This window comes from Terrapene carolina, unplaced genomic scaffold, assembly GCF_002925995.2.
Source record: "Terrapene carolina triunguis isolate 2854851 unplaced genomic scaffold, T_m_triunguis-2.0 Scaffold96, whole genome shotgun sequence".
NCBI classification, from domain to species: Eukaryota; Metazoa; Chordata; order Testudines; family Emydidae; genus Terrapene; species Terrapene triunguis.
This window is the reverse complement of record NW_020664447.1, coordinates 75637768-75647435: the sequence shown is the minus strand read 5'-3', so window position 1 is coordinate 75647435 and position 9668 is coordinate 75637768. Positions and strand designations below refer to the sequence as shown.

Below are 9668 nucleotides of genomic sequence, written 5' to 3'. Positions count from 1 at the left end.
ATAAGAGTTTCTCTTGGGTGACACTGTGTTAATCCTCTATATTGGGTGAAAATGTGGTATTTGTTCATTTGGACACATAGCATAGCAGTTGAAAAACCATGGAGAAATAATTAACCCACAGGATTTACTCTAGTTAAATATGCATTCAATATTTACAGGCCGAGCTAATCCTGGGCAATTCATGTCACATTTCTCAGATATTAAAGAGATTAACATCAAAATGAAGCAGAAGCAGAATTCTTGTGTTAAGAACTTGTTTCAAGCTGGATGTAAAATTATGAAGATTTCTCTCGAGGTGCTAGGCCTTTTCAAGGAAATCAGCTGGGAATAAATTGTATATAAACTTTAAAAACCTTCTCCCTGCAGTACTTCCCAACAAATACATAAATCCCAGGTTTAAGGCAACTCTTGGAGAAAATTAGGAGCCAAAATTGAACAAGTCTCAGGAACAGCCCTTGCCAGCAGGGCCGGCTCTAGGCACCAGCAAAACAAGCTGGTGCTTGGGGCGGCACTCTGGCACCGGCCATGCCGCCCCTAAAAATGTGCCCCGGCCGCCCTAGCTCACCTCCGCTGCTGCCGCTCGCACACCACGGCACGCGAAACAGCTGATTCGCGCGCCGCTGCTCACCCTCCCTCCCAGGTTTGAGAGCCTGGGAGGGAGGGGGAGACCCCAAGCGGCCGCGGCACACGCGCAGCTTCTTCCCCTCCCTCCTAGGCTTGAGAGCCTGGGGGGAGGAGGCAGGGCTGGGGATTTGGGGAAGGGGCGGAGTTGAGGCGGGGCCGGGGGTGGGGTAAGAAAAAAACGGGAGGGCGGCCAAAATTGTTTTTGCTTGGGGCGGCAAAAATCCTAGAGCCGGCCCTGCTTGTCAGCTTCCATTCCTCAATAAGAAAACAAAAATGTGATAGTCCAGCAGAAAAGAAATGTAAGCACAACTGTGAAGATCAACATGGTGGCTGTTGTGTTCTTGTGGTCCCTTGGCCTCTTGTGTTTTCTCGTAGAGGATGAACGATGTGGTAGTTAAAGATGATGATTGCTAAAGATGGCAAAGCAAACCCCATGATGTTTAATGTCAGGTGAGCAGTTGTTTCCTGGGGAAGACTAGTGTGCAAGAGAAGATATTCAAGTCTTGTAGATATTTCAGACCAAAATGTAAATGTTGGGATGCTCAGACTTCTAGAGACCCAGGCCAGCAGACAGATTGCTTTAGCCTGAGCATTACTTCTAGTTTCCCTCTGTTTTTCAGGGTGTGAACGAAACGTAAATAGCAATCCATGCTGATTGCCACTAATGAAGATGCTGGTGTATGTGTTCATCTTGATTGATGTGTTTGGTGCTATGACAAAGGAAGTACCAAATGGCCAGTTGTATTTATTCCTGATGGTCTCAACCCAGAAAGGGAGGCGCACAAGGAAGACCACGTCAGCAGCTGCTAGATTTAGAAGGTAGATTTTAGCACCCTTATGTAGCAAATAAACAGAAATGCCACATATTTCAAAGAACACCTGCACCACAGACTGTCAATGTCAATACTATACAATACACAACATCCTACCACTCCTCTAAATCTGGAGAGTATGTTACATTGCTCTCATTTTCACTCTGGCTTGAGGAAATGAAGGTCTGCTGGAGCACTTGTGGCCATTTGTATTACTCTGAAGTAAATATGAATGTCACTGATATACTGGAGTAGAAGTGAGCTTTGAAAGAAGAAAAAGGGATGGGGTCACCTAGAGGCAGGGAATTCTGAAAACATTCTCCAAGTAGTGATTCCTGATGGCTATTTTCCACTAAAAATTCCTTAGAGGTCATCCTGTTTTTATAAGCTAAATCTGTGTGAATCAGAGATCATATTCCTAGTACTAACACAAGCTAAACTCCCTCCCCAGGCTGTGATATTTCCTCTTTAAACTGACATTGTTTCCAATTGCACAACCGAAGGAAAGGGCCCATTTAGTATGTGTCATAACATACAGCCCTCCCAGGCTGAGGGCAGGAATAGATGTGGCAGTGAACCACGGAAGTGTCCACCCCCTCATTAGGACATAAGGTGGGCTCAATGAATGCCATTAGTAGATGCCTAATTGCTACAAACTGCTGAGGTTTAGCAGAGTCTGTCTCTGTGCTGACAGATGTTTACATATGGGCTTTTTAAAAAAACTTTTTAATAAGGAAGGAGCTAGCTTGATGACCCTGGAGACTAAGCTCTAGCTACAGGACTGGGCTTCCCTACACAAGTTTCCTGGGGTTAAGCCCAACCCACCTTGCCCTGTCAATGTGCCTCACCCTGCCGTGGAGAGTGGGCACAATTTTGCAGCTTGCTGAGATGCAGCCACTTCAGCAGTGCCAAGGGGCCCTGAAAACAGCAGATCTCCCCATCAGGGAATGTCACTTGCAAAGGGTATTCCTTGGATGAGCCAGTGCAACTGGTTCTGTATTGCCCCCACAACCACCAGCATGGTCCAGGGAGATGGGGGCGGGGGGCCAGTTGACAACTGCATTCAGGCTGGTCTTGGTTGCAATGGTAGCCAAGTGTATGCTAGAGAAGCCCTAAAGCTGCAGTAATTTACTCTAGGCGCCAGGTAGACTTCCCGATTTGCCCCAGGACATAGGGAGGCACCATAATGACTTACAGCCACCCTTTTCCGCCTCCCTTACCCTGCTCCATTCCTGTGCTGAACATATTTTGGGCAGGATCTCTCTGCTAGGTCTAGTGCCATCATAACCCTCCCTCCAAACTCCTTCCTACCCCCTCCTCAAATACTCGGAAGGATGATGGACTGTGCACCGTGTCTATAAGCTCTGGAGGACCAAGGAGCAAGACACAGGATATGATCCCATGCAGATTGTCTGCCAGCAGGCTCCTCCCATTTATGTAGAGGGACCTGCTGCTCAAGGGCCTCTGGTCATCTTGGTCTGCTCAGGTCTAATTTTTAGGCCCAACCCAGACCCAAGCCCACCCATCCTGAATCCAAGAGGGTATAGTCATTTTCCGACCTGATCTCGACCTTTCCCCTTGACCCTGAGTTAGTGCTGATGCCTCCTCCTGCCATGGGATTGGCTCTCCTCCTTCTGCCCATGGGATCAGCGTGGCTGCATGCCCCACTCCTGCTGTCCATCACCTCCTGCTGCACCATGTGCATGCTGCGACTCCTTGGCGCGCACACTCTGCCGCGCACACAGCACAGTGAGGTGCTGCTAGCAGGGGAAGCAGGGCATGCAGCCCCTGTGGTGCCACCCCCACAGGCAGGACTTGGAGAGTTGACTCATTGTGAGAGGGTCCAGTTGTTTTCCCACCTGGACCTGACACTTGCAGTCTCATCTCATGGGGTTTGGGTTGGGTTGCAGGGCTCTAATCTCAGCTCTGGTGGTATGACACTGAGAGAGAGGCAATCTCTCAAGTAATTGAGTTCCAAGCCATTTAGCCCTTTTACCAGTGGCAATACCTTTATCTCCACCTAGCAATTTACTGATTAAAATACAGCCAGTGTAGAACCTAGAGCGCTGGTGCTATGTGCTCCCCACATGAAATTTTGCTTCATAACCAGGCAGCTCCATTGTATTGTCTTTAGTTTTCTAGGAGTCGTCTTATAGTTATCTAATCTCAAAGTCCTATTACAGCAATCTAGCCTCAGAACTGTTCTATAAGACACGAGTTTGCAGATTTTAGGGCAAGGCAAAGAAATATTTGTCTGCTTCCTACACAGTCACAGCATATGATCTCCAAAAAAAAAAAAAGTCAGCCAATCTTAATATAAGCTTTCTGCTGCTAGTGTTTTAGCTATGTCCCTTCTGCCTGGGGCATCATCTTTAAACCACAGAGAGATGGTATTGAGGGGCTATTGTACATCTAAGATATTTATATGGCCCCCTGTCACCCTCACAATCTCTAATGTAGTTGTCCCCACAACACCCTGTGAGGTGGGGAAGTGCTGATATGCCCCTTTTACAGATGGGGAAATGAGGGTCAGAGAGACTGTGGCACAGAGGCAGGCCACTTGTGGAACTGAACTGAACCTGGGTTTTCCCCTGCCTAACCACTGGCCATGCTTCCTTTCATGACAGCAAACAAGGGTGCCACAGAGATGGTCTGAAAATTTGTCAAAATGAAATTTATAAGAAAAATTGAGTAGGGGAGAATTGTGAAAAAGCTCACAAAAAGTTGCAAAACTTTCACGGAAGCACAATTTGACTAAAAAATAGATACAAATAATTTGCTTGTTTTCCCTCCTTCTTTGTTTTCTGACCAGTTGTTGGTACCAATTAGTGCTAATCATGCTGGTGTCTTTTACATGTGAGCTGAAACCTCACATTCATTTACTATGGACTACTGAAAGTAACTGCAGGAAAGTAATTTTCTGTTACAACCTGAGTTTGAACCACAGCTACAATTGACTTCATATCCCACTGTCAATTGGAGCCTATGCGCTTTCTAAAGGCTCTGTGGAATCAAGGAAAGCACCTCAGATTCCCCAGAGCCTGCTTGCTAGCGAACAGCTCCTAGAATTATCACTGCTACAACATTTATACAGTATAAGGTTTAAAACTCCATATGTTTCACTGAGAATGAAATAAATTTTCAGCTACTCAATTCCTTTTTTTATTTCGTCCAAGGTAGTTTTTCTTTCTTCTGTAAGTAATTTTAAATATTTGGCACTGGCTGACCACAAATCAGAGGAGTAGTTTTTAACCAATGAGTTGAACACATTCCATAACTACCTCCTTTGCACATCATGGTACAGTGGAATCTGCCTATTGTGAACTCGGTTCTAGTGAAATTCCATATACAGTGAAGTTAGTATTGTGACGGGATCCCCCCAGCATGTAGCCTGGGACTGTGGGACCGCTGTGCCCCCTTAACTCTCTCCAGCCTGGGCTGTCTCTCACAATGCCTTGCTAGTGACCAGCAGCAAACCCCACCAGGCACTGTGATCACTCAGCACAACAGCATGTGGAGCCCCACGCCCAGCTATATTGCATGAATGCTCCCAGAGCCACTCATGAATCACACAGAGAAAGGCATCAGAGTCAAATCCTCCCAGCATTGTACCTCAGGAATATACCGTCTTGAACTGCTTAAGACGAGCAATGCAGATTTATTAATTGGTTCACCACTTCAGCGATGGAAAGTGGACGTACACCAGCCTTTGCAAGACCTTAGATTTGCTACACACTTCATACAAACTCACTGGTAAAGATAAAGTTAGACAAATTTATTGACTATAAAAGACAGATTTTAATTGATATTAAGTGATAGACAAAAAGTCAGAGTTAGAACATAACATAAGAACATAATAACGGCCGTACTGGGTCAGACCAAAGGTCCATCTAGCCCAGTATCCTGTCTACCGACAGTGGCCAATGCCAGGTGCCCCAGAGGGAGTGGACCAACAGGCAATGATCAAGTGATCTCTCTCCTGCCATCCATCTCCATCCTCTGACAAACAGAAGCTAGGGGCACCATTCCTTACCCACCCTGGCTAAGAGCCATTAATGGACTTAACCAGCATGAATTTATCCAGTTCTCTTTTAAACACTGTTATAGTCCTAGCCTTCACAACCTCCTCAGGTAAGGAGTTCCACAAGTTGACTGTGCACTGCGTGAAGAAGAACTTCCTTGTATTTGTTTTAAACCTGCTGCCTATTAATTTCATTTGGTGACCCCTAGTTCTTGTATTATGGGAATAAGTAAATAACTTTTCCTTATCCACTTTCTTCACATCACTCATGATTTTATATACCTCTATCATATCCCCCCTTAGTCTCCTCTTTTCCAAGCTGAAGAGTCCTAGCCTCTTTAATCTCTCCTCATATGGGACCCATTCCAAACCCCTAATCATTTTAGTTGCCCTTTTCTGAACCTTTTCTAGTGCCAGTATGTCTTTTTTTAGATGAGGAGACCACATCTGTATGCAGTATTCAAGATGTGGGCGTACCATCGATTTATATAAGGGCAATAATATATTCTCAGTCTTATTCTCTATCCCCTTTTTAATGATCCCTAACATCCTGTTTGCTTTTTTGACCTCCCCTGCACACTGCGCCGACATCTTCAGAGAATTATCCACGATGACTCCAAGATCTTTTTCCTGACTTGTTGTAGCTAAATTAGCCCCCATCATATTGTATGTATAGTTGGGGTTATTTTTTCCAATGTGCATTACTTTACATTTAACCACATTAAATTTCATTTGCCATTTTGTTGCCCAATCACTTGCTTAGGGAGAAGGGTGGGATGGACTCAGTATTACCAACCTCAAGAGATCAAAAATTATGAGTCAGACTGTCCCAATCATGATTTAAAAAGCATCCAATAGCATGTTTTAGCTTGTCTTTTGACTTTAACTCCCCTCTACTCCTCTGCCAATGGGTGCATGACAATTCCAGGTTGAAAAGTCAAACTTTAACGCACTCAACACCACCTTTCCCTGGCTATCGAGATGGAGGCTCCACTTACCCTCTCCTCACCTGTAAGGTAGGGGAACTGCCCTCCATTCCCTATTACCCTCTTGACTGACTTTCTCCTCTCCTATTCCCTTGATAAAAGAATAGCTGAATGGTATAGACTTTGAGACCTACTGATCTAATTAATGCATCACGAGTCTCACACACACATAGAACTTATGTTACTTTGTAGGGCTGGTGAGTTACAGATGCACATATTAAGGAACTTTAAACTTATGTCAACCACTCACATAAGTGAAAATATCACAGTAAACACCATGGGATTGGTTTAGCCTTTTGCAAGAATCAGCACTTCCCTAACTGCCCCCTTGATATCTCTGCCCAAGGCTGGCCAGTGCAGCCCCACACACTCCACCTCTGGCTACTGTGAAGTCCCCTCCTCACACTGTCCTGCCTCCCCCTCCTTTGGACCCCTCCACGCCACCTCTCCCTCCTGCACCCCATTCCCCTGAAACCACTAAATCTCCTTCCTGCTCTTCCAGTGCCTGTTCCCCTTCATTCTCCCCCTTCGCCTTTCCCAGTGTCTCTGCTGCTCCTCGCAGTCGGTGTCCTGTCCAGCCCCAGCAATCATAGAGTGGCAGCTATTTTGCCACTCTATGGGTGTGCCTTCAATCTGACCAAAACGAGAGGTTATGCATCTTATGCTCACATGTGGATCAAGGGTAGGGAAAGGGCAGCTATCTTGCTGGCCTCAGCCCCATTGACAGTAATAGAAGATTTTGGCCATTTTGAATAAGGGAAAATTTGTGATTTGGCAGCCTTTGATCGTGTTTTCATGAGACAGGTTAAAAAGACACCCCAAATTGGTAGGGGCATGTTAAAAGTGTGAGAGTTGACAATACTGGGGGTCTGGCTGGCCAAAATCCATTCTGTAACCGCCCCCCAATACCTAGGAAGGTGGTTCTCCACTGTCTCCCATGGTAGCTGAGCCTAGCATTGCAGAGCAGAGCCCTCATCTCTGCTCAACAACTGCTGGGCAGGGTTGGATGAAGTACAAAGAGCAGCTGGCCGTAGGGCTCACCCTCCTCCATCCCTCTAAACTGGCTTGAGAGCTGTGGTGGGAGAAGCATGACCATCTTCCCTTACCATGCTGAAAGTTGGAAGGGGGGGATGGTCCTCTGTCCTTCCTAGAATTATTTTTCAGACCCCATCTTTCCCTTGCCCTATGGAAACCCTCATATGGGGAATGGTTTGCATAGACTTTGGGCTCAGGGTTGCTGGAATAGATGCACTAGAGTTGAGAAGCAAAAGGTCAGGAAAATTAGCTGGGCTCCTCCTGATTCTTCCCATCCCCTCAGCACTGGGGAATACAATGCAAGGAAACACAGCCTGCCTCCCTGCCTTTGCTGTGGGACTTCTCCCTTTGGGGGGAGCTGTGTGTGACACTGCACCCCATATTCTTTACAGTAATATTATTATATGATTATGACATAATCATGTATTTTATGCAAGATAGGTCATGTGAGGTGTCATTGGAAAGATTATGATGTACTGAATATGATTGTCCTATTTGTATACATGTATCATTTTTGTATCTGAAGTTAGGAATATTGACTATATATCTGTATTACAAATGTGTTTACGCCTGGGGAACACCCACTAGGCAAAAGACTGTCAATCTAGATGGCTGGCTGGGAAGGGCCCATTCAGGTTAATGAGCCATTAGAATTATAGGCCTTAGAAGAAGTTTATCTCCCACTGGGGAGCCTTCCTGAGGATGCTAGAAATGGCCTCTGTCTCATGGCTGCTAGGACACTACAGGGCCATGTGATCAGGTCAGCTGGTGCTGGATTCCATCTTGGGATATCTGTGTTTTTCCACTGACTGGCATGGGAACCAAGCTTGGAAACAAATGGTTCCCACCATATGCAAAGGCTATATAAGGCAGGGAAGTGACATCATCGTGGTTCTTCACTGACTCCCTGCCCAAAGAGACTCCTAAAAATACCTGGGGAACAAAGACTGAACTGGGGGAAGCGCTGGACCCAGGCTAAAGGGATTTTTAGCCTGTGAATGAAACACCTGGGGATTCCAACCTGTAAACTACTGAAGCTTGGCCCTTAAGAATTTCTGCAGCCTGCTTGAATCATCATTTGGGGTGAGAATTTGCTACTCATATTCAATCTTTTCAGTATATTAAGCTTAGTTTGTGTGTTTTGTTTATTTGCTAGGTAATCTGCTTTGATCTGTTTGCTATCCCTTATAATCACTTAACATCTATCTTTTGTAGTTAATAAATTTGTTTTGCTTTGTCTAAAGCCAGTGTCTATGGAAATCATAACTTGCAGCAGAAAGCTGTTGCATATCTTGCTCCACATTGAGGGAGGGGGCAAATTTCATGAGCTTATGCTGTACAGTTCTCTGTGCAGCACAAGATGGTATAATTTGGGGTTTACACTCCATGCCTTAGGGACTGGGAGGTGCCCTAGCTGTGCCTTTCCATGCAGGGGCTGTGTAAAGAACCTGTGTGTATGTAACTGCAGCTGGGTTTGTCCCTACCTGTATGTGTGCTGGTAAAGTGCAGGCTGGTCACAACAGTACAGTGTAAGGGAGCCCAGAGGGGCTCAGTGATCCTGCCCTTTCAGTGGGTCAAGTCCCTCATCTTCCTATACATCGGTAAGAGTGGCAAACCAAGCCCCCTTTACCCCCTTTCTCCCTCAATGGAAACATTCAGTGTGTTACCCTGTGACAGAGAGCTAGCTGTAGCACGGAGAAGGCTACAGGCACAACTGGAGCCAATTAACCTGTTTCTAATGTGGATTACTAACCCTTGGTGATAACTGTTGGGTTAATGAGGTAATTGGTTTAGTAACTGGGAGGATACATATTTGGGAGGAACAGAGAGCTCAGAGGTTGAGCTGGGTGGAGGAGAGAAGCTGGGTGGAAGGTGGCTTCTCCTGTATACATGTACTATGCCCTGCCCTGTTTGAAAACAGAGGATTAAAGATACATGTGGTGGAAAAGAAATAGACTGTATTTGTTTGTGACTGGGGACCACGAAAGCAGACTAGACATTGCTGCTCACTGGGTAGTTGATGAAGTACCTGTGACATGCCCCTTCTATCTAAATCCGGGTCCTTTTCTGACACCAGTATCACTCCTCTGCTAATCTTTAGCAGATGTGCAGGCCTTATAGGTTAGCTTCCTACTGGAGGAGAAATCAGTGACATGGAGGCTGGGTATATTCTAAATTAATTTGCTTTAT

General features: G+C 45.7%; 1 pseudogene; it reads right to left on the bottom strand.

Moving 5' to 3' along the window:
* Positions 1 to 880: 880 nt before the first annotated feature.
* Positions 881 to 3141, bottom strand: LOC112120297 (annotated as a pseudogene).
* Positions 3142 to 9668: the final 6527 nt, after the last annotated feature.